Raw genomic sequence first — 22,121 nt, forward strand, 5'->3', positions numbered from 1 at the left:
TTATGGCTGGCTCAGTAGTAAAGAATCCTCCTTCAGGTGATGCGGGTTCAATGGGTCAGGAAGATGCCCTGGAGAAGGACATGACAATGCACTCCAGTATTCTTGCCTGGGAAATAACATGGACAGAGGAGCCTGGCGGGCTACAGTCCATTGGTCACAAAAGAGTCAGACACAAACTTAGTGACTGAACAACAACGACAAATGATGACACTCTCCATCTGTTTATCTGCTTCCTCTACCACCAGAATAAGATTCCTGGGAACAGGGGCGTTGAGTTTCTGCTCATTTGGTTTTTGTGTGTATGCTTTTTTTCCTGCCACGTTTGTTAATGGCTGAATGAACACGTCTTTCCAAGGATGTCTCTGCTATTTCATCTTGGTGCTTAAGAGCCATATTAATGTACAGTTAGACCTGTAAGGACCTTCTATAGTTCAGAATTTGTTAATTTGGGGGATGAAAGACTGAGGGAAATATAATCCAACTCTAAATGTGGAATGGCAGAGTTGCCTCTCTTTAAAGTGCCATCTATTTAATTCTGTCATTGCATTATTAAACTGTTATACTTTTCCTCAGTTCAGTCTTTTATTAACTGTACTTTTATGAGTAATTAATACAGACAGATGTTCTTACATTTATTTATCCTGCCTGAGATGTCTTATGCTTCTTGAATCTGAAGATTCGTGAGTTTTATAAATTCTAGAAAACTCTTAGCCATTATGCCTCTCCTTAATGTCTATTCTGTGCCAGCAGGACTCCAGTTGGACATATGTTGGCCCTTCAAACTCTGTCCTCCATATCGCTTAAACATCTTTATAGTTTTCAATTTTGCATCCCTTTGCGTTTCATCTTGTGTAATGTCCTGAGATGTATATTTCTCTCTTCAGGAGTATTTCATCTTCTGTTTCATCTCTCCATTGAGTTTTTAATTTTAATGAATCTATAGAGGAAAGAGAAGAGTTGCCCTTTTTTTGTTGTTTCATTTCTAGCTTTATTGTGTTTAGTCATTTTAAACTTTATTAATGTTCTTTTTCAAAATGTTGTTTTATTACCTCTAACTCTTGAGCCCTGATCCTCATACTTGCTGACTTACGGCTGTGTTTTGTAATTTACTACCACAAGCTCATGTTTTGAAGGGTCAGATGTCACCCAGGTTACAGAACTGACTCTGCAGGAAAATTTTTCATTTGCTTCTGTGGGGAATTCTTGGCATATCGTGAATGGGACCAAGCTTTATATTAATTGTTCAGTTGGAGTTTGCTGATGCTCACTTTAATTTTTCATATTCCACTCTGAAGAAAGGCATAGGCTGAGGGCTTCTAATTCTTCTAATTCTAACATTTCTAATTCTTAAATGTTTCCCTCCTGCTCAGACCACAGGGAGACAAGTTTCCTTGGGATGGTTGACAGTTTTTCTAATCTATTTGTTTACCAAGGGTGCAGCCCTCAGGGATTGTTCCTGGTTTTCTGGAGGAGTTTCCTAACAACTTCCTACTTCTGCTTGTTCCAAAGCCTCATCTTCTGTCCTACTTGGGTATTCAAACCCTAGCCCCTAGGGAACCAAGACAGACTGTTCTCCTGTTGCCAACCATCTTCCCTTCTGCCTCATATCCCCAGCATGAATTTGCATGTTCATCATTCTTGTTTTTAGTTACTTCTTTTTTCTACCTGGGTACTCTCCTTTCTTAATTGTGAGTCAGCTAAGCCCTTAAAATAATTTTGGTTATATTTTATCTAGTGTATGTAGGGTCTTTGAAGAGTTGGAATTTTCAGGCTGTCATCATTTACCATCTTGCCAGATCCAGGAACTTATTACAAGCTCATGGTAAAGTAAGTAATATACAAAAATATATGGTGAAATAGGAGCCTCCTTCACACTGTAGACCTGCTTAGTTCTCATACCAACTTGCCAAGAATAATAACCTTTACCATTTTCTTAGGCATAATTCTAGAAACATTTTATGCACATACAGCATACATATGTATATATAACACATGCGTCCATGCTTAGTCACTCAGTCATGTCCAGCTGTTTTGTGACCCCGTGGACTGTATCCCACCAGGCACCTCTGTCCATGGGATTTCCCAGGCAAGAATACTGGAGTGGGATACATTTCCTTCTCCAGAGGATCTTCCCAACCCAGGAATCAAACCTGCATCACCTCTGTCTGCTGCACTGCAGGCAGATTCTTTACATGCTGAGCAATTGTGGAAGCCCATATAATACATGAAGATTTATTTAATCAAGCAGGGATATATTTTACCTTCTGCACTGTACTTAGCAATATATCTTGAAGTTGATTGTTTATTAGTGCACTTAACTCTGCTTCTTTTGTTTCATGACTGTAGTATTCCAGAAATAGGTGTTCTGTAATTTATTTTTCCATTTCACCTATTTTTATTGGGTGGCAGTTTTCAGTTATTGTGATGTTATAAACTGTGCTCCAATAAACATTCCTGATCATATGTCTTTGCTGACTATACATCTAACATAATTCTCTTTGTATATTTTGCTCTGTCTCTCCCCTGTGCTGTGATGGGGATTAATTTCCTGTGTCAACTGGCCTGGGCCAAGGGATGCCCAGATAGATGGTAACATTAGTTTTAAGTGTGTCTGTGAGGGAATCTCGGGAAGAGATTAGTGTTTGAATCAGTGAACTTCAAAAGAAGATTTCTACTTCACCAGTGCAGGTGGGCATCTTCCAATCTGTTGAGGGTCTGAACAGAGCAAAAAGGTGGAGGAAAGATCAGTTTGCTCTCTTTGCTTCCACATTTTCCTGCCTTCAGACATTGGCAGTCCTGGTTCTTGACTTTTGGACTGGGACCAGGACTTGCACCCCTGGCATGCAGTTCTCAAGCTTTTGTATTTGTCCAGCATTATAACACCAGCTTTCTCCAACAGATTCTCCAACAACTCACAGACTACAGACCATGGGACTATTCCACCTCTGTAACTCCATATAGGGTGCCAATTCCTATAATAAATCTCTGCATATCTATCTATACACCTTACTGGTTCTATAGCTCTGGAAAATCTTAGTACACACCTCCACTCCCCTTAGGAGTGGTCACCTCAGCATCTTGTATGAAGTCTGGCACTGAGCAGGTACAGAATTCACATCTGTTTCATGAATGACCACGTACTCACCAAGAAGCCAAACCAGCAGTCAGATCATCCCAACCCCCAGGAAATGTATTCTGATTTCAGAAACACCAGCTCTTGACTATCCAGTGGGCTATAGCTGTTGATTGGGCATACCTCCTAGTCCAGATTTGCGCTAACACCATCGTTACAGCAACCGCATGAGATTTCATGATCATGCTTTACAAACAAGGAAACTGAGGCACAGTTTCCATAACTTGTAAGAGGCTGAGACTACAACGGAAACAGCTGGCCTCTTGAATATCACCTTTTAATTAACATTTGTCTTGTCACAGCCGACACAAGATGTGTCAGTGTTCATGCTTTCATTTATTTGTTCATTTATTCCATCAACAAATATTTACTGAGAGCTCACAGTGTTCCAGGCAGGAGGTTGGTAATACAGTGTGGTGAGAGATGGAAACAGCCCTGCAGTGGTGGAATTTACAGTATAAAGGGAGAGACAGATTAAGCAAAAAACAGTGAAAGTGTGATGAGTGCCCCCAAGGTTGTGGTGCAGGGGGTAGTAGTGGGGAGAATTTGGAAGCACCTAGCTGGGGGTTCTTCCCAGTAATTAAGAGAGTCCTCAAAGCTGTGATGAGTGGGATGAGCCTTGAAGGATGAGCAAGATGGGAGGGGTGAAGGCCAAGGAGCAGCCTGTTCCCTGCCTTACTCCTGTGCTCTGCTGTACAGCGGAATTTGGCTTTTGCTTCCCCTGCCAGCGCTAGGGACCTCCACTAGCAAGGGCCAGAGCGCCTGTGTCCTTCTGCTACTGAAAGTGGCCCGTACTCCCTTCCCCACCCCCATCAGCCTTTTCTAATTTTAAAGCAGTAGCTCCCTTGATTGAAATCTCAATTTGGGAACAGGCCTAGGATTGGCCTGTGGCTCGAAATTCTCACCAATAAGCGCCACGGTAGGTGGGGAGGCGTCCCTTTAAGCAGCGGGGAGGCAGCCTGGAGAGCTTGAAGCGTCTCTCCCCGGGACCTGAGAGGTTTTCCTGCATCCGGAGCTGTGCACGGAGCAGCTGCCATCGCTGAGCCCCGGGAATGTCACCTCCCTCGCGCGGAGCCCCTGCAGGGCCCCCTTTGGCTCCGGGTGGTTGGCGGCGGACGCCCCATTGGGCTTCTTAGCCGCAGCCGCATCCCCTGGCCCGGGACTGCGGCCCCTTTCCACCCCCCAACCCCCTTAGTTCCCGGTGGTGGAGGCCCCGCAGCAGCAGAGATGCAAGGCTGAGCCGGGTAAGTGGCGCCCCAGGGCAGGGGTGCCCCGAGGGGGTGCGTGTGCTCCTGGTAGAGACCAGGAAGAGGGGCCTTAAAGTGGGACAGTAACCTCTGGAAGAGATTCGCCCTGCAGCACAGACACTGGGGAGGTCAGGAGCTCCGGGAAGGGGACCTTGGGATCTTTTTGATATGAGCGTCTCCCAGCCTTTGAGCACTAGGTTAACCAATAATAGTAACAGTGTCAGGAGTCACGGACCCTGTTACTGTATTAGGACTTTTTTGGTGGAAACATTTAAACTTCCCTGAACTTGCTTTTTTTCAAAAGCCTTTAATCTCTTAACAGTTCATTTCCCTCAAATGTTGGAAATGAATGGATTGCTCCTGACCTACTTATTTATTTCTCTTAGACTCTCAAAAAATGTGTGATGTCTCCAGGAAGGTCTGGTTTAAAAGATGATGTATTTCTCCCCACATTCCTATGGCTCGTTTTCCTAGAACTTTAAAAATGCCTATTGCTGTTCTTCTTGGTGGATTATCTATAATGAAGCAGCTCAGAAATGTGTTCATTTATTCTCCCTGAATTGGGGGTGGAGGTGGGGGAGAGACCTCCCTCTCCTGGCCTTCCTAGCTGGAATAAAACAGTCTGTGGGATGGGGAAAGCTCCTGGGGGGAATATGTTAGAACCCCTGCTTGTCCAGATTTGCAGATGTACCCTCTTGGCTGCTGGGAGACTTTGGACTTAGTGAAGCCTGAGAGTCTGCAGATCTGGGGTGCCTAGGCAGCTGTATCCTGGGAAATTTCCAAACCAAAATAGTCCATCGGGACTGGAGTGGGGGAGGGGTAAGGTTTATTTAAAAGATGCATTTTGAGCTTCGTCCCTCTCCCCAATCTGTTTTTCCTGAGGTACACATGAGCAAACTTAAAGCCTAATGCAGAGGGCCGGGGGGTGGGGGCGGGGGTGGTGGAGGATGGGGTGTGTGTGTATGTGTTTAATTGAAGACGAGGCTCCTAGAAGAAATGCCTTCCCCAAATGAAGCAAAGTCTGATGCATGAATTGCCAAACTCCATTTCCGCCCATATTAAATTATTTTGGCTTAGAGCAGCCTTCATTTTGCTGGACTGGACTGGCCTTCATTCGCAGTTGTTTAGGTGTTGTGAATCATTTGTATACTTTGGGTTCCTTGCCTTCTGCAAACAGATGTTTTTAGCTGTGCAACTAGTTGAGTAATTAGAGAGATGGACACAGCCCTGTATGTACAGACAGAACACATACCACTTGGGGAGGATTTGGACCTTTCCTTTTTCAAATCATCAATTGCCAAACCCTCCCAGCCGTTGGGCAACTCAGATAAAGGTGTCAAGTGAGCTGAGCAGTGAAGAATTTATATGTGCAGCTAAGTCTGCTCGTCCTGCAATAAAACATCTTCCCATGGGGCCAAAAACTAGGGGGGTGGGGAAGGCTTATAAAAATGATCCTGTGTTCTCAGTCACCGACTCCCCAGCTCTCCCTGGATTTCTGAGAACCTGCCAGGAGAAACTGTTGACTGGGTGGAAGTTTCAAGAAACGCAGAACAGAAATCAGCACAAGCCCTCCTTGAGCGACTTTTATTTCTGTTTGGAGGAAGGGAACACTTTGTTAGAATAACAAATCGTGGCTGCTTTTCAAGAGCAGAAAACAGTTCGTGTTCTGAAGGCAGATTCATTTTTAAGAGTGTGAATCATTTGGTTTAGGTTTTTTGCTTTTCTCTTTTTTTTTTCTCTTGTGGTAGAGGCTTGGAGATGATTAAATGTCTTGTCTGCAGGAAATTACCAGGAGATTTGAGTATTTTCCCGGATCAGGCTCAGATGGTACACAGCTTTGGGTGTAATACAAGAAAGCTCTGTTACCAGGCGATCTTTCTGCAGTGATACCCTCCACCTCTCCCAGCCTGTCAAGCTTCTTGCTCAACAAGCCTTTTCTTTTTTTTTTTGGTGGGGGGTGGGGTGCCTCCATTTAAGAAACTGAAATAACTTGCTCAGTCCCTCAATGAGCTTTTTAAGACCGTTTTATCAAGCCTACTTCCCTGTTGGCCTCCTCCCACTAGCCTTCACAGGAAAAGCTCTTGGCTCTTTTCCCCAAGATTTCCTTTAAGCCCGGCTTGTTTTCCTCAGGGACACAGATGTCTCAAGGAATGAGAGAGGCAGAGGTCTGAACTAATACTCACCAGTTCGGTGGTGGTGACATTTATAGTCTTTGTAGAACTGTTTGCTGAGAAGGCAGGGTGGTTCTGTGTTGGGTTTACCCCTGAAGCACATCAGTAAAATGAAGAATGGGCAATTAAATGCTGGCCAGGGACAACCATGGGGTCCAAGGCCCTGCTTTGTGTAGTGTTTACAGAAATCTGCAGCTTCTGATAATCTTAGAGATGCTCTGCTCCCCAAGCTAGTTTTCTGAATCTTTTCTGAAAGGCACCTGGTCACGTGAAGCACCTCTTAGCTGTGTAATCAAATAGGAGCGCTCTGGGTGAATAGAAACTCAGTATGATACTCTGAGGTCAGTGAGAGGAAGCAAAGGGAATCTTTTTTTTTTTTCCCCCAGCTACTAAAACAATGGTAATTCTAGTTGAATATAATGAAACTTTATGGAAATTGCATGGAGAATTTCCCAAAAAGTTGTGTTGTGTTTTTTTCTCAAGGTCTAAATGACAAAGGATTCTTTCCCAGTATACTTAGCATTTGATTGCCATGCAGTTTTGATTTTTTTTGGGGGGCGTGGGGGAGGATGCTGCAGAGGGTGATGTTGTCTTTTTATACCCTGCTGCTCTGTGTGACAAGCAGAGGAAGACTCGTTTTTTGCAAAGATTTCTATCTGGATGTCTTCCAGAAGATACAAAAGATGGAGGGTCAGTGGAGGGGACAGACAGATGCAGGTACTGTGGAATTCAGTGTCAGGGAAAACTCACGTATGATTTTCCTGCAAGTGTAGCCCAAAGGCCTTTGAGAATTGCCTCACAATTGACTTTTAGTAGTCAGCTTGCATACAGCAATCATACCCATCACAAGGGTCTCCCTCTTCACGGAACACCTTTCCAGGCAAGATAACAGACATCAGGGAGTGTGTAGGTGACATTGCTTATCACATCTCTGAAAGTTTGCCTTGTGCTGCTTTTTCTTTAAAAAAGAAAAAAAAAAAGTGACCACTTGATTTCTTAGTCCCATTTACAAAAGATCCCTTTGTATTCACCTATGCTATAATGTTTCCAGGGATTGAGGCTTTATTTAGGTTTTTGAGGATGAATGATTATCTGTTGAGTTAGCTTTCAGATAAAGTCTGATTTTGAACCTCAGTTTGTCTAGCCTAGAGAAAATGTCTCATATTAACATGTTATAATTGATGATGGCAACCATTAGCTATTAACTTCCTGAGTCTTTGCCAAGCACAGAATACCATGTCTTACCAAGCTTTCTTAGACAGTCTGATGCATGAGAATACCCTTCAGAGAGTCTGTTTCTCAGGGTCTCGGGTATGACCTAGAAATCTGTGTTTTAAGAAGCATCTCTGGTGGGTCCTTGGACTCTCCCTAGGGACACACTTGCCTTTTCATTTATTATCCTTTAAAATCTTGACAGTAAGCCCGGCACAGTAGATGCAGTTATCATCTCTGTTTCACAGATGAGGAAGCATAGGCTCAGAAAGGTTCAGTAGCTCCTCTGGGTCACAAAGCTACCAAGTGGGACTTAAAACCTGTGACTGTCCAAACTCAGTGTCCTTGGCGCTCACGCTAATCTTCTCTTAACAGTTTGGATCTAGTGACCCCTCCCCCAACTCTCTGTGCCACACCCTTCCCTGCTGGGACATCATAAATATGCGGCGGGTGGCTGCAGTCCATGAGGGCCTCTTGTGGCCAAATGTAGGGAGGTTGCGTGGGGTGTAGTGATTCATGTTCATCGTGGAGGAGCGTCTGGCTCATTCGCCTTCGGTTCTCTAACTGTTGGGCCAAGACGACAAAAGGTCAGACTGAGTACTTTGGAGGGGAGGTGCTTTTCAGCCCGGCAGCTTTTGGAATCCATAAGGCATCTCTGTGTCCTCTAAGGGCTCCTTCCATAGTCCCCAGTGTCTCTTCTTGCTTTTTCTCCAGACACTTCCTTCAGGCTCTTCCCGCAAGACTGTTCACAGTTCACACATCCAGCAGGACTGAAGCCTTTCCCTGTTGCCCGTCAGCTGAGCCCACACGGAGCCCCTCTTTTTCCTCCATCTTTTGCATAACCGCCTCCCCCCAGATAGATTGCTGAAGAAAGCAAACACCAAGGGAAGGTTGTAAAGAAAGGAGCAGAGGCGAGGAGGAGCCTCATTTTCTGTCTCCAGCTTTATTCCCCCTTGGCCTGACCTGACCTGATTTCTCTTGCCCCTGGGCTCATGGACCGGGGCTGATTTCCAGTTGCTTAATTGCTGCAGGACTGTGATACAGGGCAAACCACTTAACCTCATGCACTTTGCCTCCATTATCTGTAAAATGGAGTGTTCATGCCAACCCTTTCTCCTTTGGCTACTAGTGACATAACGTCTGTAAGAACACTTTAGACTTTGTTCTGACACATTTTGAAGCCATGATCCCGTTGCCTTCTAGCAGTGGTTCCCCTACAGTGTCGTAGGAAACACCTGGATGGCAAATGGTTCTTCTAAACGAGAAAGCAAAAACGTGGTTCCATGTGTATTTGGAAGAAGCAATACCCTATAACTCTTTTCTGAGGCATCACAATTCATACTAGCATATTCAAGGCTCTAAGCCCTGGAGTAGGGAAACCTGTTTTAACTATGACTTCGCACCTTCATTTATAGCACAGTTGATAAAGAATCCGCCTGCAATGCAGGAGACCTGGGTTTGATCCCTGGGTTGGGAAGATCCCCTGGATAAGGGAAAGGCTACCCACTCCAGTATTCTGGCCTGGAGAATGCCATGGACTAGGCAGTCTGTGGGATCACAAAGAGTCGGACATGACTGAGCGACTTTGACTTCACTTCACTTTGTACCTTCCCTGCTAATGTGACCCCAGAACCCCTTTTGTAGCCTGACTCACTAACATGCTGCAAATGCACTTGGGGCAAATCTGTTACACATCAGGATGTGAGCTCTTCTTGGAAGTAGCCTTTAGACAAGTCAGGAAAGATGTACCCATTTGAATGCAGAGTTCCAAAGAATACCAAGGAGAGCTAAGAAGGCCTTCCTCAGTGATCAGTGCAAAGAAATAGAGGAAAACAATAGAATGGGAAAGATTAGAAATCTCTTCAAGAAAATTAGAGATACCAAGGGAACGTTTCATGCAAAGATGAGCTCAATAAAGGACAGAAATGGTATGGACCTAACAGAAGCAGAAGATACTAAGAAGAGGTGGCAAGCATACACAGAAGAACTATACAAAAAAGATCTTCATGACCCAGATAATCACGGTGGTGTGGTCACTCACCTGGAGACAGACATCCTGGAATGTGAAGTCAAGTGGGCCTTAGGAAACATCGCTACGAACAAAGCTAGTGGAGGTGATGGAATCCCAGTTGAGTTATTTCAAATCCTAAAGGATGATGCTGTGAAAGTGCTGCACTCAATATGCCAGCAAATTTGGAAAACTCAGCAGTGGCCACAGGACTGGAAAAGGTCAGTTTTCATTCCAATCCCAAAGAAAGGCAATGCCAAAGAATGCTCAAACTATTGCACAATTGTACTCATCTCACATGCTAGCAAGGTAATGCTCAAAATTCTCCAATCCAGGCTTCAACAATATGTGAACTGTGAACTTCCAGATGTTCAAGCTGGATTCAGAAAAGGCAGAAGAACCAAAGATCAAATTGCCAACATCCCTTGGATCATCAAAAAACCAAGAGTTCCAGAAAAACATCTGCTATTGACTATTCCAAAGCCTTTAACTGTGTGGATCACAACAAACTGTGAAAAATTCTTCAAGAGATGGGAATACCAGACCACCTGAACTGCCTCCTGAGAAATCTGTATGCAGGTCAAGAAGCAACAGTTTGAACTGGACATGAACAAGAGACTGGTTCCAAATAGGGAAAGGAGTACGTCAAGTTTGTATATTGTCACCCTGCATTTTTAATTTATGTACAGAGTACATATCATGAGAAATGCCGGACTGGATGAAGCGCAAGCTGGAATCAAGATTGCCCGGGGAAATATCAGTAACTTCAGATATGCAGATGACACCACCCTTATGGCAGAAAGTGAAGAACTAAAGAGCCTCTTAATGAAAGTGAAAGAGGAGTGTGAAAAGGTTGGCTTAAAGCTCAACATTCAGAAAAGTAAGATGATGGCATCGGGTCCCATAACTTCATGGCAAATAGATGGGGAAACAATTGAAACAGTGAGAAACTTTATTTTGGGGGGCTCCAAAATCACCCCAGGTCATGATTGCAGCCATGAAATTAGAAGAGGCTTACTCCTTGGAAGAAAAGTTATGACCAACCTAGGCAGCATATTAAAAAGCAGAGACATTACTTTTCCAACAAAGGTCCATCTAGTCAAAGCTTTGGTTTTTCCAGTGGTCATGTATGGATGTGAGAGTTGGACTACAAAGAAAGCTGAGTGCCAAAGAATTGCTTTTGAACTGTGGTGTTGGAGAAGACTGTTGAGAGTCCCTTGGACTGCAAGGAGATCCAACCAGTCCATCCTAAAGGAGATCAGTCCTGAGTGTTCATTGGAAGGACTGATGCTGAAGGTGAAACCCCAATACTTTGGCCACCTGATGCAAAGAACTGACTCATTTGAAAAGACCTTGATGCTGGGAATGATTGAAGGTGGGAGGAGAAGGGGACAACAAAGGATGAGATTGTTGGATGGCATCACTGACTCAGTGGACATGTATTTGAGTAAGCTCCTGGAGTTGGTGATGGATAGGGAAGCCTGGTGTCTTGCAGACTATGGGGTCGCAAAGAGTTGGATTTGACTGAGTGACTGAACTGAACTGAGACAAGTCACTCCCTCTCTGAATCTTACTTTCCTTCTCTTTGAAATGAGAATACAGAAAGTCCCCTAGATACAGATGAGTTCGCTTCCAATACTGTATTTCTAAGTCCAATTTGTTCATAAGTCCAACAAAGTTAGCCTAGGTACCCAACTAACACAGTTGTCTATATAGTACTGTACTGTAGTATGTTTGGCACCCTACTCCAGTACTCTTGCCTGGAAAATCCCATGGATGGGGGAGCCTGGTAGGCTGCAGTCCATGGGGTCGCGAAGAGTCGGAAATGACTGAGGGACTTCACTCTCACTTTTCACTTTCCTGCATTGGAGAAAGAAATGGCAACCCACTCCAGTGTTCTTGCCTGGAGAATCCCAGGGACGGCGGAGCCTGGTGGGCTGCTGTCTATGGGGTCGCACAGAGTCGGACATGACTGAAGTGACTTAGCAGCAGCAGTAGTAGGTTTGCAATAATACAAATAATACATAAAAAAAGCAAACATACAGAAGCAGTGAAACATTTTTAATCATGCAGTACAGTACCTTGAAAAGCACAGTAGTATAGTACAACAACTGGTGTACAGGGGCTGGCATGGAGAGTTACTGATGGGAACAGGGAGACGAGCTGGGAGATGGTAGAGTTGAAGGATCATTAACAGTAGGAGACAGAGGGCCAGCTGCAGTTTCGCTCATGTGTGATGTTGATGGAATACATGTTCACATGTTTGAAAGATCGTAACCTGAAGGTTCGTATGTACAGGACTTTCTGTAATAGTGAGAGCTGCGCTACAGAGTTTTGGGTACTCTGTAGGGAAATAAAAGATGCAGGGATCACCCTCCACTGGCCAGGAACATTTGCATGAGTGCATCATTCCCTCCTTCCTGTGGTTTTCCCCTTCCTTCAGCAGACTTCTCTGTATCCTACTTGCGGCATCTTCCTCTTGCCTCAATTTCCTTTGCTGCTCTTTCTCCTGAACTGCTCCTATCCTCTTCTCGTTCTTCTCCTTTTTGTCTTTATTTGCTCCCTTGCTGACATCATCCAGTCCATGGCTTCCTGTGATGACTTACATCCATGAGTTCCTGTGAAGATTTACGTCTTCAGCCTGGACCTCTCGCCTGAGCTCCAGGCTTACTCGTACAACTCTTTTCTGAGCATCTTCATTAGGCGTTCAGTGAGCTTCTTCAACCTGACGTGTGAGAGCACAACTGGAGATATATTCTCCTCCCCAAGCCTTTACCATTGGCAGGGCAGCCATTGGTGACCTCCAGCCATCCAGTTGTTTGAGCTACAAGCTTTTGGCATCTTTGATCTTTCTCTTTGCACACACTCCCATGTCCAGTGTAGTGAAAATGAGTCTTTTCACCTCTCCCTCAAAAACAGATCCCACATTGGACATGGGAGAGGGAAGACTGATGGAAAGGGAACTAGAAGTCACTTTCTTGGGTACAAAAACTGCTTTACGTTCTTGGTAGAGTATGGGTTTCATGTGTATAAGCATCTGTCAAAATGGATCAGACTCTGCGTAGAAGATACAAATTTGGCTGTAGGTAAATTACACCTCAGTAAGCAATGACAGAAAAGATGTTTATCCCCATCGCTCACCTCTCCACAGGCACAGCTTTATATAGGTGACCATTGTTTCTCACTTTGATTACTCAGTAACCTTCCCAAATACCTACTGTTTTTAAAGCTTAAATCAGTTCTCACCCTTCCTCCGTGTAACAGCTTCCATCAGCTTCCCATCCAATAAGAACAAAATCCATTTTACCACGGACTTTGAGATGCCTCCCTCTTCCCCACAATCTTAACAAAGCCTGACCCTAGTCTGCCTCTGCAAGGACACCTTCTTCCCCAAACAGTCATCCCCATGCTCCAGCCCCTCTGGCCCTTCACATCCAAGGTCCTGCCTGCCTCTGGGCCTTTGTATTTGCTCTTCTTCCTGCTTGGAATGCCCTTCCTCTAGAACTTGGCCTGGCTAGCAGCTTCTCATCATCAACATCCTCAGCTTAAATGTCATTCTGCCAAGATGACTTCCTACCTGGCTTTGCTTTGCTACTCACACCCTGCAACTCACTGTGTTTCTCTTTGCCACATCATGTTCTTTCTTTCTGTCCAGAGCATTTCTCAAGGTATAAAATATTTGTTTTTCTTGGTGATCACTGTCTGCCTCTCCCTAAATCCCTGATGGGCGGAAACTGTGTTACTCAATGTCCATCCTCAGTGTGCAATTCGTGGCACCTTGTAGGGGCTCACTGAGCTGCCTAACCATGACCTTGCTCAGGGTCTGACACAGAAACTGCAAGAAAATTGTTACCTAAAATAGATGGTTAAATTACTTAATATACATTGTTAAATTAAGAATATTTTTTTTACTGTTCTCAACTCCTTCTTCCTTTTAGGGGATGGAGGTATGACTGATAACCTTCATAGCCTCATTGATTCCATGTACTTAATGTTTCTAATTTTCAGATTTTTTTAAAAATTATAAAACAAGATCAGTGGTAGTTACCCCTTGTGGAAGTCTGTATACCCCACTGAGAAAGGTGTTCTTACAGTAGGAGTGAGGCATCCGTGTTTCATCACCTTCTAAAATTGCATCCCCAGCTAATGGTTTTCTTTGAAGACCCCGAGCTTCTGAACTTTCCTGCTGGGGAAGTTTGATCAGATGCAGCTGCTGCTCTGGGATTTCACTCAGGATGCAAAGATTTAAAAAATCAACTGCAGTTTCCATGAATGGGTTTGGAACTCAGAGGGCAGTAAATGCATGTATATTTTAATTTGTTGGAGAAAATTATGCCCAGAGAACAAAGATTAGACTGCATGTAGAGTACCCTAAACCCTCCCCTCTCTGCTCCCAAAAGTACTCACCATCATTGCTGGAGTTCTGGTTTAAAAATCAGAGCAAAGGTTATGCATTCTAGAAATGGAGGTGGGGGGAAAGTCAATAAATATTGGTGGGCATGAGAACATTCTTTTGGGGCAAGAAGAAAATAATACAGATGTTTCTGAAAACCCACAAGCCGTGGTTTGTTTATTTGTATTGTCTGTTGAGTTACTCCCTGGAGAAAGAAACAGCAACCCACTCCAGTATTCATGCCTGGAAAATCCCATGGACCGAGGAGCCTGGTGGGCTACAATCCATGGGATCGTAAAGAGTCGGACACGACTGAACGACTTCTGTGTTCTGTGTGTGTGTTGAGTTACTAGGACGGGAATAGTACATAGATCTTATTTGCCTGGAGCTCTGGTTAAGGACTAGGGGACCCTATCAGAGCTTGGGGGATTGTGTTGTGATTGATTAGCAATATCTGCCATGGGCAAGAACCATGTCTGGTTTTACACATAAAGAATTGTTAGATTTTGAAGGCCCTGTGGAGCTCATCCAGTCCAGCTCTTGCTCTGATAACTACGATGCTGTGGTGGTTGTTGCTGTTCAGTCACTAAGCTGTGTCCATCTCTTTGTGACCCCATGGACTGCACCTCACCAGGCTTCCCTGAGCTTCATTGTCTCCTTGGAGTTTGCTCAAACTCCTGTCCATTGAGTCAGTCTCATGGCATCCATGAGATGCCATCCAACCATCTCATCCTCTGTGCTTAGGAGGCTTTAAAAAAGTAATCATGAACTTGGCAAAGTAATAACTCTTAATTTTTTAGGCCTTTGTCCCCTCGTGGGTATCATCCTTGTTGTCAGCATGGCATACTGCACATCTTCCTAGGACTGCTCGCTGGGCTCTTCCTGTGAAGTTTGGGAAATTCTGCATCACTATAGCTCCTTCTCCAAGAAACGTAAAGCACAATAAACATACTAAACGTCTTGAGAAGTCTAAGTGTAAAGAACCCTGTCTGAGATTAATTCCCAAACTGTGTGACCCCAGGATGCTTCTCAGGGACTCCTGTGGCTATCTTATAAAATATTGTTTACACAATGGTGCATGAATGTTTAGTTAAGGCGGAGCATGTTCATTTCCTATGGCTGCTTTACCAAATTTCCGTAAATCGGCAGTAGTTTATCCTCTCATTGTTCTGGAGGTCAGATGTTCGAAAACCAATGTGTTGGCAGGGCCATACTCCCTCCAGAGGCTCTGGGAGAGAATTCATTCTTTGCCTCTTCCAGGTCCTGACGTTGCCAGCAGCCGGTGTTCCTTGGTTTGTGGCCACATCACTGCATATCTGCTTCCATCTTCACACTGTCCTGTCCTCTGTGCATGCGTTATGTCCACCTCTGCCTTACTCTAATGAGGACACGTACACAATGACATTTAGGACCCAACCAGATGAGCTGGGATAACTTTCTCCCTTCAAAATCCTCATTTAATTATATCTGCAAGGACCCTTTTTCCTAATAAGGTAGCATTCACAGGTTCTAGGACTTAAGACATGCACATATTTTTAGGGGGACAGTTTTCAACCCTCCAGGGGCATGTTGACTCAAAAGTTAGGAGACCTGAATCCGGATCTCTTTTTGCCAAGAACTTTCCCTGACTTGCATCCCATCCATATGCTTATATCAGGTCAGGGTGCATGTCTTTACCCCTCAGAACCTCAATTTCCTCCACTGTAAAATGGGATGTCATTGCATATACTTTATAGTTTTATTATAGAGGTTAAAGAATACTTGTACAGTGTTTGGCACAGGTGAACATTGAGTAAACATGAGCTTATTACTATAATTATATATATTTGCTATTGTTACAGCTACTAACATTATGATTGTATCCCTTCTCTTTGAACCTTATGGTCAAATGAATTTATGTGGGTGTCTCATCCCTGAAATATCCAGGGCTTCTTTCAAAACTAGCAAACTATGATTCCCTATCTGTTAGAGGTCACATTGTATGTTTTGAATCTTTTCAAATGAACATATCCTGTGCTTATAAAGGGAACACAGCCCTGTCACCAGCACACAGATTAAGAATAAAACGTCACCAGTGTCAGAGTGGCCCCTCCTGCCCCTGCCTTTCTTCTAGTGTGATAGGTTTTGCCTGTTTTTGTACTTGACTCTAATGGAATCATCCTCTTTTTGTACCTGGGTTTTTTCCATTCAATATTCTGTTAGTGAGATTCGGTCATTTTGTTGTATGTGGTTGTAGATCATTCATTATAATTGTATACAATTCTGTTTTTAAGTAAATCACAATGTATCCATCCCATCCCCACCCCCGACCCCCGGCCCCATGGGCATTTGGTTAGTTTTTAGTTAGAGGCTATTACAGAGAATGCTGCAAGAGACATTCCCCATATCCTCCTGGGGAACATTTAGTGCTGAGACAAAATACATGATAACTGTTAATCAGAAACTCTCTCCCCCACCTCCCATTCCAACTGCCTGCTTCAGATTCTTTGCAACGTGAATAACTCATAACCAGGGGTCACAGATGATCTAAAGGAGCTGATCCCTTTCCCAGGCTTACCCGGCACCTCCTAAGCCGTTGGCGAAGCCTCTCTTTCCTTGATGTGTTGAAATCTTTTGAACCTCCACACTTTCCAGAGTGCTTTCCCTTGGCCTGCCTTCCAGGGGGCTGAGCCTGGATGTGGTAATTCGAAAGAGTCAACACCCAGCCAGAGACAAGGCTCTGTCTCCCAGCGTCCCACTCAGTGCCACCGCATTCAGTTACACCCCTATGCCGGCGCCAAGCCCTTTCTTCCCAGTGAGGGCCGCCTGAGTCCCTTTCTTTCCCCATCTGGAGCTGCTGCTGCACTTGTTCTGCACCTTCATTTCATACTCCCAAGCCTGGTATTTGAAACAACTCAAACTCTTACAGATTAGAGCATGTCCAACTGAAGGTTGGGGGTAGAAGGGTGGGGAAAGGAGCAGACACAGACTGGCTGAGAAATGTGTGCATGAGCCAGAAACTTGGCACCATTGCCCAAAAAGGTTGGGAGATGCCAGTTTAACTCAGCCATGTAATTTTCCTTTTGTTGGAGAAGGTTGGAACTCACGTTTGAACTGCTCCTGAACTGTTCCACGAGAGGCTCTTCCTAGATGCCCAGATTGAGTCTGACCACGATTGAAGCATTACTACCATGTGGCGAATGGTGGAATCATACATGTGACTTTGCCCAAGGTTCCATTTATTTGTACCAGATGGGCAATTTACACCAGTCACATCTGGAGTTAGGTGGGGAAATGTCGGAAGGATAGCATGCCCAGTTACCAAAACGTTCTAGAGAGATGTAAATGAAATTAGGCTTGTCTTATCCCTTTGAGTCACTCACTGTGTCCCTTTTTTGGTTAGGTGGCCTTAAAGATACAGGTCTATGACTGGTGAATGGGAAACAATGTATTGTGTCTTTGTTGTGCTTGTTATGTTTATTTTTTATTGCCTGGTGACCAAGAAGTATCAAAGAAAGTGGAGATGCTTGGGAAGGGTGAGGTTAACTGGAAGATTTTTTTTTACTAAGTCAACAAAGAATTAAGCCATACTTTTCCGTAGGGTTATAAGATCTTGCGAAAAGGAACAAATAATAGAGTAACTTCATTGCCAAGCTTTTTAGGAGATTTAATTATAATAATAGCTGTCGTTTATTGAGCATTTTCTATAAGATTAGCAGTGTATTTAGAACTTGTCTATATCATGGGTCAACAGATGTTTTCGGTAAAGAGCCGAATAGTAAGTATTTTACATTTTGCAGGACAAGGCAAAGTCAAGGACAGTTTGTAGGTATTTAAGTAATGAAAAAGCAGATTTCCACCACATTTTTTTATTGAAAAATTCAAAATATGATAACAGATGAGTATAACTTTTTCATAATACAGGTGTACTAATGAAAAGGATAGAATTCTTTTTTGAGCCGGTGGGGATTAGAGTTATCATTTCCTCTCAGATTGATTGCAAATGTTCATCTCTAAAAATCAGTCTTAACTCCTGAGCCACACAAAAACAGGTGGTTGACTGGATTTGGCCTGCAGGGTATAATTCTATTTACATTACTGCTGAGCTTTATTTATCAGTGATGATGAAGTTGAGCTGCACAGGACCGAGAAAACCTTACCAGTGGCATAGATGAGTTGGCATGTATTTCTCTCCCTGTGAAAGGAGTTTAGAGATGGATGTCCAGGGCTGGTCTGGCAGTTTCACTATGTCAAAGAGACCTAGGCGTCTCTTTTCCAGCCCTGCTAACCTCAGGATATGTTTCTGTTCCTCAGGGTCATTCCACTGTCCCAGCTGCTGCACCACATCTGTATTCCAGACAGCAAAACACAAAGGGGGAAAAAGAGAGTATCTCCTCTTTCTTTTTTTAATCTCTTGGGGCTTTTCTTTGAAGTATAGTTAATGTAGAACATTATGTTAGTTTCAGTTGTACAGCAAAGTGATTCAGTTATACACACACATACAAACATACATTCTTCTTCAGATTGTTTTCCATTAGAGGTTATTATAAAATACTGAGCATGGCTCCCTGTCCTATGCAGTCAGTCCTTGTTGGCTATCTGTATTATATATGCTGCTGCTAAGTCACTTCAGTTGTGTCCGACTCTGTGTGACCCCATAGACAGCAGCCCACCAGGCTCCCCCGTCCCTGGGATTCTCCAGGCAAGAACACTGGAGTGGGTTGCCATTTCCTTCTCCAATGCGTGAAAGTGATATAGTAGTGTATAAATGTTAATCCAGAACTCCTAATTTATCCCCCCTCCCTCCTGCATCTACTGTATTTTAAGGAGATTCTCCAAGTCCCACCCAAGCCCACTGTTACCTTCTTGGCCAGAACGTGGTCATGTGACCACACAGCTCTGCAGAAGAGGTAGGGCAATATAGTATCTCCTCCAGCTGTTAATGTGCGTAGACAACTATTGCAATCCTGTTCCTGAGGGGACAAGAGAGAGGCTGGGACGAGTGTATGTAACAGGCAGGAAGAGATGAGTATCGTTGGAGAGATGAGTATCTTCCCCAAGGTCTTGTGGGAGCAGACTGGATTTGAACGGGGTCAGCCCAGCCTCCTGTTCACTTCTCCCCCTCCTGTGACTGGCCTTAAGCTTTGCCAGGAGGAACACATGCACAAGTTTAGGAATCAGGTGACGGGTGATTTTTACCCTTGCTGCTTCCAAAGACATTCCCAGGGTACCTATAAGGAAAAATGATGACCATCATTCTTCAGTGGAGAGCCCTGTAAAGGCTGGACCAGGTCACATGGCTGTAGTTGAAGCCTAAACCCGGCCTCCTACCTCCCCCTAAACATGAGTGTATATCTGGAGATCCTGCCAAACCATCTGTCCATCACAGAGCAGCGACCAACCTGCTGAGGCATGCACCCAGAGAGGACGCTGGCGGACCTTGCTGTAAGCCCACCGACCTACCACCCTGCATAAGAGCAAGGACGTGGCAGTGAGGAAACAGTGCCTGGATCTGTGGCCCCTTAAAGTGACCCTTCTCGCTGCTCTGGCTGAGAATTTAGCCAGCAGGTTCCCAACTTCTTATGCTGAGTGGGAAGCTATGTACGAAGTTTCAGACACTTTCCACATACAACATAAACTTCATACTACATACTTCTTTATACTACATATGTAGAAGGAATCTGAAACTTCATATTTTTGTGTCTACATATTTATGTATGTATACATATATAAATACGTGTATATGCATATTTATATGCAGTATGTAGATATGGATATAGATAAAGATATGGGTATCCAGCTGAGAGAGCATTTGAGTGCCTAAGTGTGTTAATCACTCAGTCGTGTCCGACTCTTTGTGACCCCATAGACTGTAGCCTACCAGGCTCCCCTGTACATGGGATTTCCCAGGCAAGAATGCTTGAGTAGGTTGCCGTTTCCTCCTCCAAGGGATCTTCATGAGCTAGGGATTGAACCTGGGTCCCCTGTATTGCAGACAGATAGTTTACCATCTGAGCCAACAGGGCCTAGTATATTTGAATGCTTGCCAAATGCCAAATCATTTCTCTCACTTAATGTCTTAGTAGTCCTTTGGGGTACCATCATCATCTCCATTTTAAAGATGAGAAAATACAGTATTGAGAGCTTAAATAATCTTAGCTAAGACCACACAGCTAGTAACCTAGGCATTTAGACATGAGATTTCACTTTCAATTCTCTTGTTCCTGATTATAATACTGAAGGCACCCTGTGAGATAAAAGCTGTAATAGCGTTTTCAGCAGAGCTCATGGAATTACAAGGGGTGGAATGATTCATTTTGACTTGGGAGGTATAGGGAAAGCTTCCCAGAGGTGGTGACATTTGATCTGGACTCAAAAAATGATTAGGACCATGTGGGTGGGAAGGATGAAATCTGCTGAGACAAATGATTGTTGGCCAAAGATATTATACCGGGCTTCCCTGGTGGCTCAGTGGTAAAGAATCTGCCTGCCAATGCAGAAGACGCAGGTTCAACCCCTGGGTTGGGAAGATTCCCTGGAGAAGGAAACAGCAACCCACTCCAGTATTCTTGCCTGGAAAATCCCATAGACAGAGGAACGTGGTGAGCTATAGTCCATGGGGTTGCAAGAGAGTTTGACATAGTAACTAAACAACAACAACAAAGCTATTATATAATATACTCTAATAGTAAAACTAGCCCGGGTTGGTTAAGAGGTGAGAAATGGGTTTAGTGCCCTGTCCTCTGTGCACCTTCCTTTGACTATTACCATCACCCTAGAAATAGCTGATCCATATTTCTAAGGTGGGGTCTTGTCTTCGTGTGTTTCAGGGTTGTCTGTCACACTAGGGGACAGGGGCAAAGCCTCTCTCCCAGTAGATGACTTGCACTGAGTGGTGATGGTCTGGCATCAAATGGTTTGTTCCTCGCAGTTCTGTATTCATGACTCAGGTGTATCTAAACCTTCTGTGTGTTAGCATAAAGGGATCTATCTCGTCAATTAGAGAGGAGGTGGAAGTAGGTTTTAGTAATGAGGCTCCTGCATAATCACATCAGCAGGCTAAGGAGAGACCGTTAAATAGTTACTGGATTGTTTCATTAACATTTTCGCTGTGCCTACTGTGGACTCTGGAACTCTCTGGACAATGCAGTTGTCTATCGCCAAGCCAGAGATGGGAACATTGGTTGCACCACAGTCTACACCCCTATGATCAGGAGCCTCTGTCCATCTCAGGGCCCCAGAGAGATGCTACTAATCATCTCGAGTTGCTCAGGGAGACTCTGTGGAAGGTGCAGAGAGTGAGATGCCCAGGCACTGAAGGAGCATCAGGTGCCCCACCTTGAAACGCCTCCTGTGAGATCAGCCAACCTCACTGATGCACATTTCAAGTTGCCCTTCAGTTTTTTTCCTCAAGGTCATTGTTTCTCGAGAATTTTGTTTATGCTATTTCTTACTTTGTTTTGTTGGAGTACAGTTGATTTACAATATCATGTTAGTTTCAGGTATACAGCACAGTGATTCAGTTATACATAGGTATACATATATATGTATATATATATTCTTTTTCAGATTGCTTTCCCTTATAGGTTAGGTTATTACAAGATATTGAGTGTAGTTAAACTGAAAAACCACAGTAAGATGTAGATCCTTGCTGCTTTTTTTCCTCCTTCTCAGTTGAAAGGATTCTTTAAACGGAGCTGCGTCCTCCTGGGTGATAGACTGCAGGTCTCTCATCAGCAGGTCTAGCATTTGTTCACCTTCCAAATAAGGCATGCTGTAGGTACTCCGGCCCCCGAGAGGTCTTGAGCTGGTCAAGGAGTCAATTATTAAGCATTAAAAAGCAATTTGTCATCTAGCATTGTGAACTCTTGTGTTATTTTTAGGCCTGGTCTTTTGATTTATGTGGCGTGCAAGGACGGGGTCTCTCCCATGAACTTCTGGAGGGTTGATGGAAGAATAACCAGGGTGAGGGTGAAAA

At 44.1% G+C, this 22,121-nt stretch overlaps 1 protein-coding gene across 2 annotated transcripts in view; it reads left to right on the forward strand.

The window, feature by feature from the left end:
* PRICKLE2 (prickle planar cell polarity protein 2) overlaps window positions 1-22,121 on the forward strand; it is a 349,584-nt gene that overhangs the window by 173,970 nt on the left and 153,493 nt on the right. The window contains exon 1 of one of the 2 annotated variants that reach the window (XM_061396479.1): window positions 3,330-4,377. The exons of the other annotated variant lie outside the window; for it this stretch is intronic. The gene's annotated coding sequence lies outside the window, so the exon portion shown is untranslated. Of the gene's footprint in view, window positions 1-3,329; window positions 4,378-22,121 lie in introns of those variants that run through there. 2 annotated transcript variants of the gene reach the window in all.

The sequence above is a fragment of the Bos javanicus genome, chromosome 22, assembly GCF_032452875.1.
Source record: "Bos javanicus breed banteng chromosome 22, ARS-OSU_banteng_1.0, whole genome shotgun sequence".
Taxonomy (NCBI): Eukaryota; Metazoa; Chordata; class Mammalia; order Artiodactyla; family Bovidae; genus Bos; species Bos javanicus.